Source organism: Macaca mulatta, chromosome 20 (assembly GCF_049350105.2).
Source record: "Macaca mulatta isolate MMU2019108-1 chromosome 20, T2T-MMU8v2.0, whole genome shotgun sequence".
Taxonomy (NCBI): Eukaryota; Metazoa; Chordata; class Mammalia; order Primates; family Cercopithecidae; genus Macaca; species Macaca mulatta.
The window spans coordinates 59,395,594-59,418,151 of record NC_133425.1 but is presented as its reverse complement, the minus strand read 5'-3'; the positions used below and the strand labels follow the sequence as shown (position 1 = coordinate 59,418,151).

Sequence of the window (22,558 nt, the reverse complement as noted above, 5' to 3'; positions counted from 1 at the left end):
AACCATGGACTTTGGAATTAGAAGAAGCTAGATTTGAGAGACATGGCATCATTTAGCAACTGGTTATCTTACGTTAAAGGTGCCTCAAAAACAAGACTCTGGAATCAGTATGAGAAAGAATAGGTAAATTTATTTGGAAATGACTAACAGGACACATCAGATGGGAGTTGAAAAATGACAAACAAGAGGAAGAAAATAAGTTCAGGAGCACAGAGAGGCACAGATGAGTATTAAAGGCAACTGGGGCTCTATTCCATTGGAAAATTCAGGGAAGCATTAGAGAATATGTTTTTAGAGCTACCCCTTCAAAAAAGCAAGAAAGTGCATTACACTTATTCCTATCACTAATTGGTGAAGATAAATAGGGAAGCTATTGAGAAGGTGCTTAGTGCATGTGAATGCTTCCTGGCATATAGTTTGTGATATGCAGAGGCAGGTGTTTTTTTTGTTTGTTTGTGTTTCTTCCATTTCAAGGTGTTGATTCTGGACATTGTTCAGAGAAATATCTCCTTTCCCTTATCTTAACTGCTCATCTTTGTCTAATTTCTAACTGAAAATCTTTGAAACTGATTGAAGAAGGCATGTCAAGTGTTTCCTAAGTAGTACATACATCGAGTGTGAGTTCAGGACAAGCCAAAGCTGCTCATGAATGGCAAAGATTGCTCAAAACCAGTTTGGTGGGTCAGAGTCAGTCATGGCCAATCAAAATCAGTCAGAGCCAGTCAAGGCTGGTCATAACAAGTCATAACTGATCTAGACTGGTCAAAGTTGGTCATAACCAGTCAAGACTAGTCAAAGCCAGTCATAACAGGTCTGGATTTCTCAGAAACACTCATAACCATTGAAAGCAAGTCGTAACTGGTATAGATCAGTCAAAGATTATCATAACCAGTTGTCAATTAACTGGACCAACCAGAGTCAGACATAATAGGTCAAAGCTGATCATCAACAACCTAGACTGATCAAAGTCATTCGTAACTGGTCATTACCAGTCAGAGATGGCCATAGCTATTTATAACTGGTGTAGAGCAGTCAAAACCAATTATATTTATGTGTAGCTGGTCTAGACCAGCCAGAGTCAACCATAACTGAGCAAAACCAGTCATAATCAGTCTAGACTAATCAGTCTGTCATAAATCATTCATGGCCTGTCAAAGCCAATCATGTCCTGTCTAGACCCATCAGAGATGGTCCCAGCTGGTCAAGTTCAATCAAAGCCAGGCATAACTGGTCAAGACTGGTCTGCCCTGTTCAAAGTCAGCCAAGATGGATCATAACCTCTCATAGTCATTCAGATCCCTAAGATATAATAATCCAGAAATCTGTTATTTTCTGTGTTATTTTCAATCTGTGAATATTAAAATTTGACAAATACTTTGCATAAATAAAGTTTTATGTGAAGTGGAACTGTATAAGGTCAATAAAATAGAGATTGTCTACTTTAGGCAGGGGTGCAGCGGTGCAGAGACATAAATCAACACACACATGTTCCCCATTACCCTACACATGGACCCTTCAGGTACATTTGAGAAACTCTGGAACCCTGGAAATTCATTAAAGTAGGCCTAATCAGCTGGGCTAGTCCATGGCTTCCTGAAGGTGAGGGCAGGGATGGAAGCAGGCATATGCATTTCTGAATGGCATTCTTCCTGGTACACAGTGCAGTACATCTAATTATGGCTGACACAACTCTCCGGTGAAGGAGGTCCTATAAATCTCCTTGTGGGCTTTCATAACACAAATCATTTTGGGTTAAAATTGTTCCAGTAGGATTTAGAGGCAAGAAAAAAGCACATTTCCGACATGACTGTGAAGATGAATTGTTCCAAGCAGAGGGATGTGGTCTCAGATATGCAAAATCATAGTATACAGCCTCCAAACAGTATACTACAAAGACAGACCACCAAAAAGCAAACAGAATAGGGGGAAGAATTGTTTTATCTGGAAAGCAGAGAATGTGAGGCTAAATAAATAAATAAATAATGTGAAATATGGTAAAAGGAGAAGAGGCCATTACTATATTATGGTAACTATTATCAATGCCAAAGTTGTAAAAAGGGAAGAAACCAGTATTTCAGGTAACACAACTGCTACTTCTGAATTCAACATTTATAGAGTTCTAGATTGTACTCTATAACTCAGAAAAGGCAGTACAACAAATTTTTTGTGCCCTGAAGTTTTTGAAAGGGGATTTATATAACAGATAAAATGGCACCATAAAGACAGTATAAAGTAGTTCTGCATTATTTTTTCTTCCAAATGGCAACATCACCTATATTTTAATAAAAACCCAACATTCAGTGTTTTCTCAACAAAAGCCCAATCACTTTTGAGTCTGATATAGGTTCTCAAGATTCAATACTTTATTGTTGTCAGTGGGTTGATACCTTTCAATTTCTCATTAGTTTTGTGAAATTTAGTTCTGCGTAATTACACAAAAAACATAAAGTTTTGATTTTTCACATTTTGAAATCTAAAGGTCTGTATTAATTACCAATGGCCAATACACCTCAGCGTTACCAATAGTTTTGAAATCTGTTTAAAGTTTCAAACTAACTTGTTTGCCTTCATTTGACATATTTATCATTGATTTGTATGATTTGCATGTAGAGAAATGATTGTTCAGATTATCATGTATTAAATTTCTTTCTTGTATCAATTATCCAACTTACTCATTTAATTACTTATTCCATTATTTAAATATGTGTTTTCCTAATAAATACTTATTGAGCCTCAATTACATGTCAGGCACTGAAATACAGCGGTAACTAAGGTAGGAAAGATAGTTATATTAATGGACATCACATTTAATTGATTCAAGATTTAATTTTGGTTTGTGGGTGTTATTACTAATTTTGTTTCATAGGGAGACTGAATTGTGTCTAATTATCTTGACATCCTTGCAAGGTGGCATTTTCATATCTATTTTATTGGACTGGAAACCATAGGCTAAGATAAGTTCAATGATGTATATACAGTAAAACTGCCAACTTAGTGACTAAGCAATATATGGAACCAAAGTCTTTTTGGATGGCTGAAAAAAAAATGCACTATCATATCACACTAATCTTAGAATTTTCCAAGGGTGAAAAATGATGACTGAAAGTCTCACAGACTGTAGTATGTAATTATAGCTTAGCTTGGGAACAGAAATACTTGTAGTTCGCTATTGTAGTTTAAAGCTATGACATGGTATTAATAAAGTAATCACTCCATGTTTTATTTAATAAATGATAGCTTTACAAAGTAAAAAAACCTGACTTTTGTGGACACCTCTGAGATTTGTTTTGTCTTTTCCTTCATTCACATGTGAATGTGATGTAACTTTACCACCCCATAATACGTTTGATTTTATTGGTCTAGAATTGAACTCCTGGCCACAGGCCTTTTAAAACTTTCTTTTTTAACACGAGAGCTGAGAAAACTTTGCTTGAATTGTCCTCTCATAGTTGAAAGTATACAACAGAAAACTTAAAAAATTTTCAGTGATCATACTTCCTAGTATGTGACGCAGTATCTGCAGAGAAAAAAATGTGACTTTAAGAGACAGAAATTAATTTAGTGCCATTCAAGACCTTTATTCCAGCTGTTTTTTGGATGACATTTTCTTGGATTTTGTGAAACCTATATGTAGCGTATGTTTTTGATACATCTTATGTGACTTAGCTTTACTTTCACTTGAATCTAAGACAATTCTCACTAATAATAAAGCTGTGTATTAACACACCGAAGTATTATTCTCAGACCTGTCACTTTCTATTTGAGTGAGATTATCCAAGTGATGTCATACTCTCGGTATCTCTTTTTCAATCTGCAAAATCCTTTGTTATAGCTACTACATAGTGATATGATAATTCAATTGGATATTGTACATAAAAGCACTTGATAACCATCCATCATTTGCTTAGGCACATGTAGATAATAGTAAGAAATTAAGCAGTCAAGTATGTGAACACCTTGAATGGCCTCCTATGGTATCATTCATGAGGTGCTTTGAGAGAGTGCATTGCCTTGCCTCTTCAGTTTTTTCTCCTCCCAATCTGTACTTCAGTCATAATAAATTTCTCATAATTCCCTAAACACTTCCTTTTGCCTTTGCACATACTTTTTATTCTTCCCGAAATGTCACTACCTCTCAATCCCGTGCTGATTTCAAGATAAAATTTGTGCCCTCTCTGTAAAGCCTTGTGTGGCTTCCTTCCTAAAACCAAGAAGAGATAGTACATTTTCCATACTCTTTGGAAATTACTGTTTTATAGAACACTTTTGTAGAACATAATGCTAATCAATAGTTTACTTCCAACTTTTGTGCCCTTGGTTGGGATCTTTGGAGGTAGGCACCATCTCTTCTCAATCTTTAATTATAAACACACACACACACACACACACACACACACACGAAGTGAGAAAGAGGCATTAAATGTAGATTCAAAGTGGATTTTGTTTCTTGAATCTTCCTTTTTTTCTTCCCCCAGAACACTCCCTATAATGTTGTGATACTACTGTATTTGTTTTAATTTCCTGGAATATGTTCTTCAGCAAGCGCATTAATATCTCATGAGAATCTATAGCTTTGTTTAACTTTAAAATAACTACGTTCCTGGTGTGGACTGAATCATAATGGGACACTAAAGGACACGCATGCCTCTACTTATCTTTAGGAGATAATTGCTTTCATTTAACTTTGTTACATTTTAGGAATCTCAATTCAGTTTGGTTTATGTACCATGTGAGATCAAAAGGGATTTGTTCCACATTTTTCTCAATAAATGATTATTACTTCTCAGTGAGTAAATAAACTAATCATCATCTGAAATAACTGTGACCACACCCTAATACTACTCACTTTTCCAATAGAAAGGCTTTACTATATCTAGAATCCATGCTAAATAATTTATGAAACAGGAAGATACTGGTATATAATTAATTCCGTAATTTATTGTATTTCATCCTCATACTGTGAGAATTGTATTAGCATCTCATCTAACAGATTAATAATTAGAGCCTTTGTCATGATTGAAATCACATGGCTTTTTCCTTCAAGAAAAAATGAGTGCTGGGTTGGAACATTGGCATTAATTTTCAACAATTCAAAAGAAGAAAAATCCTTTCACTATTCATTAGTTTTTATAGACTCTTAATATCCTCATGTGTCCCTTTCTGACTTACTAGCTTCTACCTGTCTCATGGGTCTAGCGTAACTTCCTTGGCCATTGGTCTAGGTGTGGTACTCTTTGATTCAGCTCCTATGTCCACTTATCTTATAAAAAATAAAACAAAAATTATGCTATAAATATTTTATATGATGGTCTGATTCTAGTCTGTTGAGCTACTACAAACTAGGAATGAATCCTTACATACTTTGTATTCTTACTACTTGGTACAACACATAACATGTTGATTGCATTCAATAAATATTTTTCAGTGAATGAAATAATGTATCTTTAATTTCCAAAGTTACATTCTCAGCCTTGCAATACTTAATCCTACTGCCTTACATGATCCTGTTACAAGGTGTGACCAGAAACATCTCCAGATAAAAAATGGTTGATTATCTATTTGCTTTACCTAATATCTAGTACCTAGTATCTAGTACCTCATTTCTAGTATCTAATCCTTCAGAGTGGCCCCTATTCTTTCATTCTAATGCCTGGGCCAAAACCAGGGCCATTTAAACACACATGAACTATTTTTCCCCATTAAATCTATCCCAAGTTATTAGCTTTCCTGGTCAGAGCTTATCTAAAGAAGATAGAAATAATCTAACTTCATATTTGTTGAGTTATATGAAAATAAACCAAGACATTACTGTCTTGTCCCTTGTATTTAAAATTCCAATGAGTGTATCTCATCACATTCTGTAACCAAAAACAAATGGAGAAGCATCAAAAAGTATGTCCCTTTTTCAGACCAGCATGGGATGGTTAAGATATAGGGTTTATATAAAAATTACTAGGATTGTTTAAACCTCTGCTATGTGGCAGGTGTTCTGTGCCTTACCATAGAGAATTCTTATAATAGACACATGAGGTAGACAGTATTATCCCACGTTAAATATAAAACCAAAATGGGAATCACTGAAGATAAGTATGTACTCCAAAAGACAAAAAATAACTCTAGAATTTAATCTCTGTTCTTTGTCCCCAAAGCTCAAATCTAGACACTTTGACTAGATTTTATCCACATGGCAACAGCCAAGATAGTTGAATAAAACTGACCAGGGTGATTATTCAAATTACAGGTTCCTGGGTTCCAACTTACTGAATCAATGCCTGAGAGGCCTTAGGAATGTATATTTCTAAGAATTCTTTTCTTGATGATTTTATTGTGTATGCAGGTTTGGTGAATTGAACTGTATTACCGATGTTCTCTAAAATAAAATTACCTTTAGGTTGTCCAAGTCAATGTAATTAATTTAAATTGTTCAACAGGCATTAATGGATAGCAAATATGTGCCATGAATTTGCTCAAGACGTAACAACAAAGTGACTAAAACACAAAAGCCTCTCAAGTTTTCTGTTTCTACTGCTGCTCCCGAGTTTGACCTCTCACAGTGTTCTTTTTCACGTCACTGGCAATTATGCAGTCTTCTTTTTCTTTTCTTAAATACTCTAGAGTCAACCCAACATAGATAGTAATTATAAAAGAACATATGTTTTTCCCTACTTTCTTGAGGTATAACTGACAATTATAAGTTGTACATAGTTAAGACGTATAAATTCACACATCTGTCGTCAACTGATTGTTGACAAGAGTGCTAAAAACACTCAACGAAGAAAGGATGGTCACCTCAATAAATGGTGATAGAAAAACGAGATACCCACATGCAGAATAATAAAATTGGAACTTATATCATATGTTTAAAAATCAACTCAAAGACTTAAATGTGAGACCTGAAATCATGTTTACTAGAAAAAAAAAACATAGAAAAATAAAAGCTTCTTGAAATTAGTCTTGAAAATGATCTTTGGATAGGACATTAAAAATATAGGAACATACGTTTTGGAGTCTAATGAGCTCAGCCATAGTTGTCTCCTGTTTTGTCCCAGTGTTTTGAGATGGAGAAGTAGCTTCACCACTTATATCCTCAGTTTTTTCTTCTATAAAATGGGAATCATAATACCTAATTATCAAAGATCTGTCTGGATTCATAATGACATACCCCAAATGCCTAGCAGAGTGCCTCATAAAGCAAGTGTTTCTTAAATAATAAATATTCCTACGAATGGCATCTTCTGTTCTTTTGAGGTAGAGCTGCTGCCTAAACAAGTATACATGCATTGATCTTAATACTTCCAATATGAATTTAAAGATTTGTCTCATTTTGGGAAGAGAGGATTGCAGGCTGTACTGCAGCTCTACAGACCAAGCCTAGGACCCTTGCTTTTGAGGATACAGAGTGGCTTTGTCAGTGTCGTCACTGAAGAGAAAAGAAAATGAACATGCTAGAAATATAAGAACTATCAAAAACAACACATTTTGGAAACTTTCTAGAGCAAGACAGGGCAAAGTATTCTATTTAGTCCTGTATATTAATTATTATGAAAATATCTTAATATAACCCATTGATTAATACCACTGAGACTTAAAACTCTGGGAAATAGTATTTTTCCTGTCTGATTTTAACTTACTCTTCTATAATCCTTATATGAAATTGGGTGAATTACAGCAGCTGAAAAGATAAAGTGGCTGTAAGTTTCTGTAAGGAAAATTGATGACAAAAATTGCCCTGGACGAAAATACCAGTTATAATTACCAACCAACTGGTAAGGAGGAGGAAGTGCTATTCATCTCTAATTCCAACTGTTAATTACCTAAAAATATATGTATTTCTTACTTATATTTTTGGCATATTTATGATTTAATCAAAACATGGCCTGTCATGAGTTTAAGAAAAGCACATTCAATTCATGGGGTATTTTTAATAGTGTAATACTTCTGATGGCTAAGTAGCAGGAGACATACAAGAATAATAGAGGAACAGACGATATTTAGTATTGTAAAAATACTAATATCCCAAATTAGGTGCCAGATGACAGAATGCTATACTTACTTCTAACTTATTTTACAATTTACATGATAAAATCTGAGCTGCCTCTTGGCGGGGTAACAAAAGCATTCTGTATGGTTGGGCAGAGTAATTAGAGGTGTGTGGAAGTAATATCTAGCATCCTCAGGTAGAAAATAAACTCTGTGCAGGATTGGTCACAAAGGATAGATGTAGGTAAAAAATACTTACAGTGTTGTCTCTACTAAAAAATACAAAAACGTAGCCGGACATGGTGGCGGGCACCTGTAGTCCCAGCTACTCAGGAGGCTGAGGCAGGAGAATGGCGTGAACCTAGGAGGCGGAGCTTGCAGTGAGCAGAGATGGGGCCACTGCATTCCAACCTGGGCAACAGAGAAAGACTCCGTCTCAAAAAAAAAATATATATATATATATATGTAAATATATATACACACACATATATATTTATATATATATATATATTTTTACACAGTGTTAAGACATCTATTACAGCACCCATCCATTGTTATGTGTATAATGTTGGGAGAGATGGCTTTCATCTCTATGTCTCATTTCCTTGTCTGTGAAATGGAGTAATACAAATATGATAATACATTTCAAATAATATTCTCACAGTGTATTATTTATTACTGAGAGTGTATATTGTGTATACTTATTTCATACATAAATCACTGAGTATTCTCAAATTATATTTATCTGTAGAAGAGGATACAAAAATACAGAGATTAAGGGGCTTGTTCAACCTCATGTAGCCCTCAGTGGTAAAATCTGAATGTGAACCCAGGAAAACAGATACTGATTCCTGCCTTCTTAACTATTACTTCATAGAATCTCATATAGAGTGAATACAAGTAAGAGCAAGTGGCAATTGTAACTACAGTGATTATTACCTAGGAAAGAGGATGAATATTGTTACTGGAGTTAGTAACTGTCTATCATACAAATACAGATTTCACTAAGACATGTAAAACCCATAAACACACAAACACGCACACACTCACATATATATGTATGTGTAATATACACATATACTTCTTTCAGTTAGAAGAGGCATTTGAGTTGAACCATGAATAATATGCACAATTGGAAGTGAAAAAAAAAAGTGTGGTTGTTGGAGGAGAAAAGTAGGTGGGAAAGACAGTTTCCAATCAGTGGGAACATTTGTCAGAAAAAGGTACAGAGTCAGAAAAAGACAGATGAAACTAAAAGAAGGTTGTAAAACGTAGTCTGGCAGATTCTGAAACATTATTATGTTAGGAAGTGTAAGAGATTAGACTTTGCCAGTATTTGACACTGGATACTAAAGTACCAATCAAAACCACTGGAGCTTTATCATTCTATAATTCAACAGTCAACCAAATTTTTAAGTAGTAAAATCATGATGTGATTTAAAATGAAATTTTAAGAAAATAATGATGTAAAAATATAAATAATTTTTTTATTTAGCATTACTTGTCTTTCATAATGCTGAATGTCAACTGGAAGGCAAAAAATCCTTTAGTAAGGGAAATCAACTGGTGATTTGATTTCTTCCATTTGTCTCTTATCAAATCATAGAGCTTCATTTTCCATCAGTGACTATCTCTATTGCTCTTAAGTTTTCTCAGTGACAGCACTTCTTCTAGATTTTCCCAGCTTTTTACAGTTTTGAAAAAACATTCCGAATACTGAGTTCTGTGCTCATTGTAACTGTTGAAAATGATCCTATTTTGACCTAATGTGTGGGCAGCTATAAAAAGACAACTTTAAATCTAGCATAGGAAGATGTTCTAGTCGAATGAGTTGTACAGTACTGGGGCTTGGTGTTCTGGAGTCAGTCACTCCCTGTGAGCATAGGCAAGGTCAGATGGGAGCACTTAGATTTCAAACTCCAGTGTGCATTAAGGATCACTTCGGGAAACCTTCTTAAAATTCTTCTGATTCCTTATCCAGTTCCAGAAATGTAGTAAGTGTGCACGAATCCTATAAATATTTAAATTGAACAGGACTCTTAGATGCTTCTGATTCAGATCAGCTTCTACCCTATTGTTAAGAAACAACATCTTTGTTATTCTCTTTATTCTTTTAACACTTAAACTCAGTCACCAAAATGAGCCCTTTGGATCCTGGGCCACATATTCAGAACAAAATGCCACTAGGGTGGGGGAACTGTGTAGTATGATGTGATGGTGGTGGTATCTAATTTGAACTACACTGTGCTTTCTTCCTTGCATAGAATTATTTTAAGGTTTAGTCTAATAAGTGTGACCCAGGGCCCCATTATGAAATTTTAAAGGGGCTCTTTCTCCCCAAAACAAGAACTCCTTAAAAAGAATCACTTATGTTAACATGACTCTGAGAGCATGAAAAATTGATTAGACTTTTAGGAAGTTGATCTTTGCTTTACACTCAGAATATATGAAAGATGACAGAGATCTCAGTGGTGCAGTTGAGTGTTGACCAAAAAAAAAAAAAAAAAAAAAAAAGGCCCCAGTCTTGTGCCAGGTTCCCATCCTGCCTCTAGGAGGTTTGTGGAATCAATAATATTCTTCAGTATTGTTCCTTTCAAATTAACAGAAAAGATTATGACAAAGATTATAGGCACTCTGACAGGGATGTTGGCAAGCATTTTGGAAATAATAACAGGACAATGATAAACATTGCTGGTGAAGTGGGCAACAGTTTATTTAAAGTGATTGAAACCAGACAACCTTAGAATCACTATATACCTACCTTTGTCTATTGACACTTACTCTTCATTTGCCTTTGAAAGTGTGCCATTACTTGCCAGTGTAGTATGGTTCTTTTAGTTTTCAAACCCAATCTGGCTAACAGTCACACCTAGAAAGCCTTCTCTGCATCAGCCAGAGTAAGACAGTAGAAATTATGTGTTATTTTCTAGCAAGTAGAAGTGTGTTTGGATTTCAGTTGAGTCACAGTGACGTATAATATGGAACATGATATTGTGAGAATTACCTCAATCCTCTAATATTCAGATTCTTTGTCTGTAAATTAGGAGTAATGAAACTATTCTTGTAATATAAGCTTATTTTGTTAAAATATCATCCAATATTTGGGAACCTGATTTTTTTTTTCTTTTCCTTCTTTTTTTCTGTGTGTGTGTGTGTGTGTGTGTGTGTGTGTGTGTGTGTGTTTTTCAGAGATGGGATCCTGTTCTGTTGCCTAGGCTGGAGTGCAGTTGTGCAGTTATAGCTCATTGTAATCTTAAAGTCCTGGGCCCAACAGACTCTCCCACCTCAACTTTCCAAGTTGCTGGGACTACAGGCATGCACTACCATGCCCAGCTAACCTTTCTTTTTTCTTTTTTTGTAGAGATAGGATCTTGCTATGTTGACCAGGCTGGGGAAACAAGTTTTTAAAAATACATCTTCTGTAAGTGCAACCATACAAGAAGTTGTATAAATAAAACATACTATTTCTCCTCTAATACTTAATTGATACCTAACATTCATTCTTTAGTCAGTTTAATAAACATTTATTGAGTACTTTTTATATTTCAGGCATACTGCTAGACTGAGATTCACTTTTAAAGAAACGCATAATATCTTTCCTCTCTCAGAAACATACTTTTAGTAGAAGACAGTGACAACAAACGGGAAAACACCTGAGTAAGATGTTGGAGGAATCTATTATTGTTACCTGTTGATTCACTGGCTTCTGAGAGTAATGCCAGCAAGATGGTGGTGGAACAGGACTTTCCAGAACTTGTCCCTTCACAGACACATCAGTTTGAAAAACTGTTCATGCACATAATACATTCGCGAGAGCAAAGGAATCTGTATGAGACATTACAGCAGCTGGGTTTAACACAGAACTAAGAGAAGACCTAATAAAGTAAGTACAAAGGAGTGTTTTAAATTACCGACATCACCCCTTCTCAAATGTGGGCAGCACAACCTAGAGAAAAATATCCTCTGTTTGGGGGAAAGAGAAGAAAGTGAGCATTAAAGTTTGCTGAGAATTCCAGCATCAGGCCTGCCCCCGTGAAACTTGATGCCATTTCAGTGTCCATGGCCCCAAGCTACAGTTTGGTCCCTACAGACTCAGGCTCCAGGCTGGCTACAATTCCAGGTCAGTCCTGTAACCCAGGACTCCATGCTGGCACCCATAAATCTAACCTCCAGCCTGCCCCTAGCAGGCCCCCACAGACTCAGGACCCAGGACCCAGGACCTTCCACGGCTCTAGACCAGCTCCAGTGCCAGGTTAGCCCCAGCAACCCCAGGCTTCAAGTCTGCCCCAGTGCCAGGACAGCCCCCTTCAGTACTAAGCTCTAGACCTGGGTTCCAAATTCACAAATCTCCAGGCTGGCCCTAGTGGCCCCAGCTGCCCCTGGCTGCAGAATGGTCACCTGCGTCAGACTCCAGGCTGGCCCTCAGGGATCCAGCCTCTAAGTTGGTAACACTGTCAGACCAGCTTTAGTAACCCTAGGCTCCAGGTCTGCCCTAAGCCCAGATCATCCCAGAACTTCCAGCATATCTGGGATCCAGGTCAGTTCCAGTAGAGATACTGGCACTAGCCTGGCCCCAAAAGACCCAGTCTCCAGGCCAGTCACTGTGGACGCTGAACAAAGATCCACACCCATGGATCCAGCCTCTTGACCCCAAAACACCGACTTATACCCATGAATCCAGCCACTGGGGCTTCAGAACACAGACCTATACTCTTGTATCCAGACGCCCTGTGGCTCCACGGTCCAAGCCAGAGTGCAGGACCTAGTGTCTAGTCCAGAACCCACTGATCCAGCCTTCAGACCAGTTTCCAAAGACAAAGGTTTCAGTAGAATCAGGATCCAAAGCCACTCTAGTTTCCAGGTAAGTCCCTGCAGCCCCAAGCTCCAGGCCAACCCCTGTGGGCCTGGGCCCCATACCAGCTCCTGTGGACCCAGTCAACAGGCTGACCCAAGTAGATCCCAGTGCCAGGCCAGCCCCCAATGGACCCAAACACAAGGCTAGCCACTGTGGTCACAGGTGCCAAGCCCGCCCACCTGCACCCACCAGGTACCAGATCAGCCAGCCTGAAGACTATCAGTAAGCCTACAGGCAATCTCTCTGATGGTCCATCTATAATCCCTAGATAGGCTGAATGATGATGGGCTTTTCCTGCCAACGCCAGTCTGTAAAGACTGATATAAATGCCTACTTCTCCAAATGTATAGATGCAAATGCATATTCAGAAGGATCATGAATAACCAGAAAACAGAACATCACCAAAGGAACAAAAGAAAGCAGTAGTAATCCTAAAGAAATTAAACTACAGACTGCCTGACAAATAATTTAAAATAACCATTTTAAAGAAACTCAGTAAGCTACAAGAGAATACAGATAGACAACTAAACAATATCAGAAAATAATACATGAACAAAAATTAGAAGTTCAACTAAGAGATAGATGTCATAAAAAGAACCAGATAGAAATTCTGCAGCTGAAGAACATAATTATTGCACTAAAAATTACCTAATCACCCGTCTCTACTAAAAATACAAAAAAAAAAAAAGCCCGACTTGGTGGTGGGTGCCTGTAATCCCAGCTACTCGGGAGGCTGAGGCATGAGAATGGCGTGAACCCAGGAGGCAGAGCTTGCAGTGAGCTGAGATCGCGCCACTGCACTCCAGCCTGGGCGACAGAGTGAGACGCCGTCTCAAAAAAAAAAAAAAAAAAAAAAAAAATGAAAACAGTGAAGAAAGCCTAGATGACTTATGGGAAACCATCAAGCAAACCAAAATATGCATTATAGAAATATCCGAAATAGCAGAGAAAAAAAAGAAATAAAATATCAAAAGATAATTTTTAAAAAATGAAAGAAACTGCAAATCCGGAGAGGAAAATGAACATCCAAATCTAGGAAGCACAAACAACTCCAAAGATATTTAATTAAAAATATACAAATAAAACTAAAGATTATCTGGTTTCTTTTTTTAAAAATTTAGGCCAGGCACAGTGGCTCACGCCTGTAGTTCCAACACTTTGGGAGGTTGTGGCAGGCGAATCACAAGGTCAGGAAATTGAGACCATCCTAGCCAACATGGCGAAACCCAGTCTTTACTAAAAATACAAAAATTAACCAGGTGTGGTGGCATGTGCCTGTAATCCAAGCTACTCAGGAGGCTGAGCAGGAGAATCACTTGAACCAGGGAGTTGGAGATTGCAGTGAGCCGAGATCAAGCCACTGCACTCCAGCCTAAACAATAGAGCAAGACTCTGTCTCAAAACAAAAAAACAAAACAAAAATAAACACAAAACAGAAAAGACCAGGCACGGTGGCTCACGCCTGTAATCCCAGCACTTTGGGAGGCCAAGGTGGGTGGATCACAAGGTCAGGAGTTTGAGACCAGCCTGGCCAACATGGTGTAACCCCGTCTCTACTAAAAATACAAAAAATTAGCCAGGCATCATGGTGCATGCCTGTAATCCCAGCTACTCGGGAGGCTGAGGCAGGAGAATCGCTTGAACCCAGGAGGTGGAGGTTGCAGTGAGCAGAGCCGAGATTGCACTACTGCCTACTGCACTCTGGCCTGGGTGACAGAGCAAGACTCCGTTTCAAAAATAAATAAATAAATAAATTAAAAGGACTGTGTTGAAGTAAAAATACTGTTTTAGCTGTATGCTTGTGATCCTCTCATCCACACCTATTCACTTTGCAAACAAAATCCCAAGATGGACTCTGGTCCTGCTATTTAAGGGCTTTAAAGATTCTCCTCGGTCTTTTGTAAGTAACAGACCACTTCTTTGGAATAGCTGACTAGCTATTGATAGAGAAAGGAGATACCATACCAAATCATGAGTTAGGAGACAATCATATTCTTGTTTTAACAGATAGCTGCTGTGCAGTTCCAAAGAACTTAAAGGCACATGCACACACACATTTGTATATGTATATTGATATATGTATATTCATATTCACAATTATGTTTCTATGATTACAAACCAAAGCACTGTTTAATCAAGGATTATCTTCAAAAATGACCTTTAAGAATGAAGTATAGAGAAGAGACTGTAACAACTACTTCTGAAACAGGCCGCCTCTCTTCTAGCCACACTTAGCTCAATATATATAATGGTCTCATGTCGATTATCTCCTGTTTGCCTTTCGTGTGCAATTTTTTCATTCTCTATACTGCTCTCTGTAACAAAGGCTTGACCTGTATAAAGTCCATCAATGAGCTTTCATGTTTCTGTGTTAGGGCCATGTTAGGACAATAGGAAGCCCTGGCAGGAGATTGGGAAGAGAAAAGAAACAGAAGTTGATGTATTTGGGTCTCTAATTTCCTTCTTGCTTTTCATTATGGGCTTGCTGTGCTCTCCACCAAAGGCTATTATTGTTTTTCTCTTTTTTCAAAGTGTATTTTTTTTAACATAACACTATTTAAATTACCATTTGCTACCCTTTTGTAACACAGGACAAGAAGTAGTAACAGCCCTTTTAGCATTAGCCCAATGTTTATGCATCATTCACAATGCAATGCAATGCAATAGTAAATTACCCTACTATTCACTCTTCAAAACATTGTCCCTGTTTAAGTAAACTTTCCTCAAAGTATCCTAATGTGAGTATATTTCGGATCCATTAAGTGAGGCAGAATGTGTGTAAGAGAAAGTGTGTTGAAATTAGAAATTTAGGATTTGAATCATGGCTTTTAGTGTGTGTGAACTAAGGCAAAGTACCTGGACTCTGAGTTTTAAATCTCCTATGCAAAACAAGGATATTAATATTTCAACTGCAGCATCAAAATATGAGCCAAAGTTATTGTATGTGCAAACAACTTACGTGGGGCCTGAAAACCAGTCAACATACACAGTAGTGTTAGTATGTATAGCAATATTTGTAGTCCTTATATGGCATATATCCCTGATTTCACACATTTTATAACATTGAACCAGTGACTGTTCTCAATTTACCTTTTACCCTTGTAATTCTAATGTGGGGTATGTTGACAATTCTATAAATAAGGGGGTATGTAAACACCTAACACCCTAGAGCAACTGATTATGAAGATCTACTATTTATCAGAAACATTTTTACAGCTTTGTTTCAAAATGTAAATTAATTAACACTTCAAACATATTTAAATGCCTCTTAAGCTGAAAAAGAAATACTAAAGTCTTCAATTGAAGACTGACTAATTGCCCTGGGAAGACAACTGTCACCAGTAGGGAAGCATCTGTCTATCTTGTAAAATATTAAAAAGCCAAGACTTCCTGTTAAAAATGTAATTAGTTTCAATATTGCAAGCTTTAAACTTTGTTAATACAAAACGTTGAAGTTTTTTCTTACAGATAATGTATTGATAAATCAGAGTAACACAATTATTCGGGTATGGCAATTCTGTGGCCTAGTTTACCAGCACGAGCAGTTTCTAATTATATCAAAAGGAAGGAGCCCAGTAAAGGAATTTGTTCAACTCCCAAAGAAATTCAGACCAATGTTCTCATTCTTCTCCAACTAGTAGATCCATATATAATAAGATTATATTTTTTCTAAATTTAGGTGATTTTAGGTCGTTTTGTGTCATGAAAATGTGGATATAAATTGTTGCAAAATCATTTAGAGTGCAACTATTGATAAAAATGGTACTTCTTGAGTGCCTCCTCTGTGTCTGGAGCTAGAATGAGCTGCTTTACATGAATGACCTAATTGAACACTTGAAACTGTTTGAGAGAGTATTAATTCTAAATAAGAATTCTAACTCAAGCATCAATTCTAAATGAGGATTCTAACTCAGGCAATTTTACACCAGACCAGTGGTCTTAACCATAAAGCTAGAAAGGTATACCTACTTTTGTTAATTATATTCCCATCTTGTGCCAAGATAAGATAGTTGACTTTCTATTTTCAAATGAATTGTATGACCTGGTTTCATTTTGTTTTTCACACTTAGCTTCCAGAAATATCAGCTATCTGTATTTTTCAACATCCAATGAAATACTTCCTCAATCTGATGCCCCTCACTATTAAGGCTCCCTATCACTTCGGTTGCATTGCGTGATGTTCTTAATGCTTGCCTGGTTCTGGCTAAATGAAGATGCTTATGGCATTCAGTCCTGATTGTTTTTGTGATTACCTTCTATCTTTCTGCATAAAATGCATCCATTCAATACTGATTTTTGGACAACTATCTGCCTACCACTCCTTCAACATTTGAGCTGTGTTATATATACTGCCCAGAATGCTTTTGGCTAACACGGTCAGTCTCAGAGAGTATTAGTCACTGCTTCCGTGGCCACCATCCTCATTGCCCAACACCTTACAGTCTTCCATGCAATTCCCCACTCTTCCCATCTTTGTCAGTGCTTGTTATTTTGTCCAGGACTCCCACCATTCATGGAAATGCCACAAACCCAACCCATTCCCTTTCTCTGGAACGTCATCTCTTATCCAGGTTGAGCAACTCTCACTTTAAATGAAAAGTCAGAATTTATTAATATATTTTCAGTGGAGAAACATCCGTTTAAATTATTTTCTGAGCTAGCCTTGAATTATAAAGCCCTTGGGGTGTCCTCTTTAAGCTGATTCCTGAAATGCAAGAAAGTCGCTAAGTCTCCAAGGGTGGGGTGGTCTGTATAATAAAGAGAGCTCAGATCTCAAATCACAGAAGTAGTAGAGGAAAAATAAAAGGGGAGAGTGGCGAAGAAAGTAGGGTAGGATTGATGTGGAGTTTAAACACTAATTCTTTAAATAATGTATGGCTTTGAAAGGATGATTTATTCCTTCCCCTAACAATTGATTCACTCTCCTGAGTGAAAAAGGCATGAATTTGTAGCTGACTTTAATCAAGTCTTGATATAACTGAGAGATTTTACATCAGAGACGTGCAAACAACTTACATTTGAATATTAGGGCTCTAATTCAAAAAAACTCAATTACTTATTCCACTATACTGCTTAAGTCTTCTCTTTCTCTGTCTCTCTATCAATAATTTCTATCACATCTTATGTCCTCCTTTTGCTTTGTAGTAAAAATTACCTTCACGCTCCCTATTCATCTCTGTTTACCTTTGTATACACAGACATTGATTATTGTGCTTTATTAAAAAACAGAAACTTTATTGTAGGTCTACCAAATGAAGACACAAATCTAGGTACAGAACATTTAGAAACAGCTTGATAATTGCATACGTCTTCTTCCTCCTTTCTTGGCTGGTGTCTCATAATGAGAAAAAAAATTTCATCATTATAATGAATTATATTATTTAGGCTTTATAATATAAAAATAAGAAATTTTAAATTTAAGTTTCTTTTCCAACTACCCTTAACACCATTTTCATATAACTACAGGTTAGATATTGTTATCCAAATATTACAAACATGAAAAAGAGAGATTGATTTGCTCAAATCTTACATCTAATAATGTTCAGAAGCTGGGGTTGGAACCCAGACAGTTCCATTTCTATCTATTTTTACTATATGACATGTTTCCAATCCACAAAAATAATATTCAACATGAACGATGCAGAAAAAAGTAATTTTCAGAAGCATCTTAAAACTGGTAAATATTGGTATTAGTTTCTAGCATGTCATGCAGAATGAAGTTGGAAATGGTCAGAGGTAATTTGCGCACAGATATTACTCTTTCCCTAACTGCATTAGAGTTTCTGAATCATGATCAGAAAATATTTTAGAAGTTCTTGAACTTTGGAATGATACTAGTATTCAAATTATGTCTCAAATTGTATGAGGTTTATAATTTTGAGCAAATAACTTCTTAGAGAGCTCCAGTTTCTCCCTCTAATAGATACAGATAACACCTGTCCTATAGTACTTTTAAATTTAATTTTTTTTAGCTGAAACCTATTCATTCTGCCATGAGGAAACCACAGTAGTTCTTCAACAACCTTCTTCATATCCCCCACCTCTCCTCTAAACATCCCCCACTTTTTTTTTTTTTTTTTTTTTTTTTTGACTCTTGCCTTTAGTCCTCGCCCACAGTCCTCGCCCACATCCTTCATACTACTGGACAAAGAGATGAGGGAGTCTTCTCAGTACCCTTTACAACTGCTTCCTAGCAATTATCCTGCCTTCTCTCTCAAAGCTCCCAGAATTAAATGCTATATTATTATGCCAAGATGCACTCTAACGCTTTTGTGGTAGCCGAGTTCAGATTATCAGACATTCCTCTTTATTGCTTAATGGCATTAATGACTTACTTTCTCTCTCTCAAACACAGCTACTTTCAAAACTCTTAATGATTGTAACGTCTATGTAGATAATCCCTTCAAGACTCTAGCCTCTCAGTTTCTCTAATTCTCTTCCATTAATCTTGTCTTCTGCCTTACGTCAGTCCCTCTACACTCCTAGCTCAGGTTTGATATTATTAAACGTTGCATCCTCTCCTTAACAGAAATGTTAAGCAGTTCAACCTCCTACCATTCTAGTTCACTTCTCAAATATGCCAACTTTAAATATTCTTCAAACCACCTAGACTTTTAATACTTTGGCACTATTACCCTTTAGTTATTTCTCATTACCCCTCGTATTCCCTCTTCACTTCTTTCTGACCTTAGATTCCATGGCCAAACATTATACCATCAACTCCTTTATTTCTTTCTCCCCTTTTAATATTCCTCTGCCAAGCTCCAATATTGGGTAACATCATCTTTATTCTTGCTGCTTAATAAAAATATAGGGAGTGAGGAGGCATACAAAACTGCCTAGTGGTCTCACTTTAAAATTTACCATGCTAACGACAAGACAGACGTCAGTTTCACCAGACAATCCTATTCTATTTTCTAGTTCATTGTTTTCTTCTATTTCCTACTAGACGCCCATTTTGCCTTTCTTGAACTTGAGTATGTCCTATCTCATCTTACTCTAAGCTCATGCTCTTGTCTTCTAGTTCACTAAGAAAAAAGGAAGCAGTCAGGAAATGATGTCTATAAGCTTCAATTACTTTATCTCTCTAGAAACCACGTCTATACCACTATACTCAATCTTCCCTGCTATCACTTTGGATGAATTATCTGGACTCTTAGCTAATGCCATTTTCTCTACCTTTGTACTGCTCTCCATAACCTGCAGCCTACTCAACGCATCTCTTTAGGAATGTCTCATCTCTTTACCCTGTTATAAAATTTTCCCTACAAAACTTTATAGCTGTCAGCATAGAAACATGGTGTTATTTCTTGCATCTAAATCCATATTAAATATATCACCCACCAATTATCACTTTATCCCTATATTCTACTTTATAGCAGCAATATGCTCTGGAACTCGCTTCATTAAAACTCTTGTATTCACCTTCATCTCAATCCATCAACACTGCTTTTGGCAAAGTCTCCAACAGTCTCAGAATGGCCTAACACAATGATCAACTCTTAATTCTCATTTTGCTCGACCTATCAGATTTATTTGACATAGTTCATCAGATCTTCTCCAATTATCCTCTAGGACATGGGCTCTCTCAGGTCTCCTCTTCCCTCACTGGCTTCTCCCTTCACCATCTCCTCTGCTGTTTCTTTCATCTAATCAAAGTAGAAATAACAGCTTTTATTCTCTCCTTACACACACTCCACAGGGCCTAGGGTCCGATCTCATCAACTATGTTAGCTTTAAATACTATCTGCATTGAGTATCTGTCTAGTTCCCTGTTTGAATGTGGTCCCTGATCATAAAATATATATAGATATATATATACACACACACACAACTGCTTACCTCTGTGGAAAGCTGAATATCTGACTTCTCATCCTCTCAAATCCCATTCCTTCCTAGATCTATTTCAGTAAATAACAATTTCACTCTCAATTTCTTTGCCATAAATGGTGACCACATTTTCTCATAATACACTCTGTCTTCTAAATGTTTTTCCGTTCTCCTGTTTTTGCTCAGTATTACCCAGTCTATTTTTACCCTAAAGCAAGAATTATCTTTTAGAAACATAAATCAGTTAATTTCTCTGCACAAAGTCTTCCAATGGCTTCCTGTCTTACTTAGGTTGGATGATTGGTTATGATTGCCTGCAAGAGTCTAATCTCCCCCTACATTTTGACCTTATTTTCTAGAACTCTCTTCTTTGTTCATTTACTCTAGTCACACTGGATTCTTGCTATTTCCCCAAAACAGAAGCATTTAATCCTACGGGGTATTCTCTAGATTTATTTGTTTATTCGAATATAATCTATGTCCCTGTTTATAACTAGACTATAAGCTTTACAGGGGGTAAGGTAAAAACTGCGATGTTCTCTGCTGCATCTCTAGAACCTTAGAAAAATGTCTACTTCATTGGTCCAATGAGGAAAAATGTGAATAAATTATTCAATTCTAAAATTAAATATAATATACATGCAATTTTCAGTAAACCTCCTTTTTTTTTTTTTTTTTTTTTTGGCTTCCAAGGAAAAGTATCCAGCTACCTTCTGGACATAGAAAACCTGAGAATGCTAGCTTAAATAATTCTTCAGAAAAGTTATATTCACTTTCTCTAGTTCATATTAACAGTATTTCTTTCTATATATATGTATATATACATATATTTAAAATTTTTACACACAGACACTTCTACCATGTAATGTATCTCTCCATATATATAACTTATAAAAACACAGATTATCTATCTATCTATGCAGAATATAATTTTCTAGACCTCTCAAAAAATTAAACAGATATTTGAAATGTGTTAAACTAGTTGTTCTCATAAATTTGTTTTGTGGGAAATTGTGCTATGCCCTTGGTCCAATTCAGAACTTTTTAGGTTATCTGACAAGGATATCTCATTGTTTCTTAATTTAACCCATTCATTTTTACTTCTCATCGAATTCTTCTAAGTTCTTTCCACACTCACTTTCTAGGCTATCCCAACCAACTTATAGAAATCAGCAGTTATCTGTCATCTTATTGACATATGAAGGACATTTCTACACCTACTTTCTAGTTATTGCTGCTCTGCAAAGGCAAGGGTGGATGTAGGTCTTGCCATGGGGAGGTGAAATGACAAATTGTTTTCCTATAGAGAGTGGTAGGAGTGGAAATGTCATATGTGAAGGGGAAGATGTGTTCTAGAGGAGCTTCCACTCTAGGCTGCAGCTATTTATTTTCTAGAATACATAAAATTGTATTTTGCCAAAATAAGAAATAAATTTTCACAAACCTCTAGTTAGTTTATACGAGAAATTCATGTAGCTTCTAATGGCACTAAATTTCATAGAAAGCAGTCGTTTTTAACCCTGCCCTTATTACACTAAGAGAAGCATCCTTGTCCTCCACATCCTTTGCCCCCTGAAATTACTGCACAAAGTGTTTTTCATTAACTGGTCATAAATGGTATCCTGTCTAGATGATTTCTTTGGGGACTCGAGAGAAAACAGAAGTCCTCCCAGATATTATCATCATTCTTCTCTTCACACAATTATTAAGAAAATATTTATCCTTTGCTTTCTTTTGCTATCAGAGTATATTAAGTAAATTATTTTAGATCCAAGGAAATAACTCACAGTGGTAAAACAATATGAAATGTTGTTCATAAGACTGCTGCCTGCCTAACAATTTCAACATCTCTGAGATAGAAGGAATGAATGTACATTTGTCAAGAAAACATTG

General features: G+C 36.5%; 1 long non-coding RNA gene across 1 annotated transcript in view; it reads right to left on the bottom strand.

The window, feature by feature from the left end:
• LOC144338420 (uncharacterized) overlaps positions 1 to 20,722 on the bottom strand; it is a 63,818-nt gene extending 43,096 nt beyond the window's left edge. Inside the window, exon 1 of the long non-coding RNA XR_013412503.1 lies at positions 20,678 to 20,722. This is a non-coding gene — a long non-coding RNA (uncharacterized LOC144338420). The remainder of the gene's footprint in view (positions 1 to 20,677) is intronic.
• Positions 20,723 to 22,558: the final 1,836 nt, after the last annotated feature.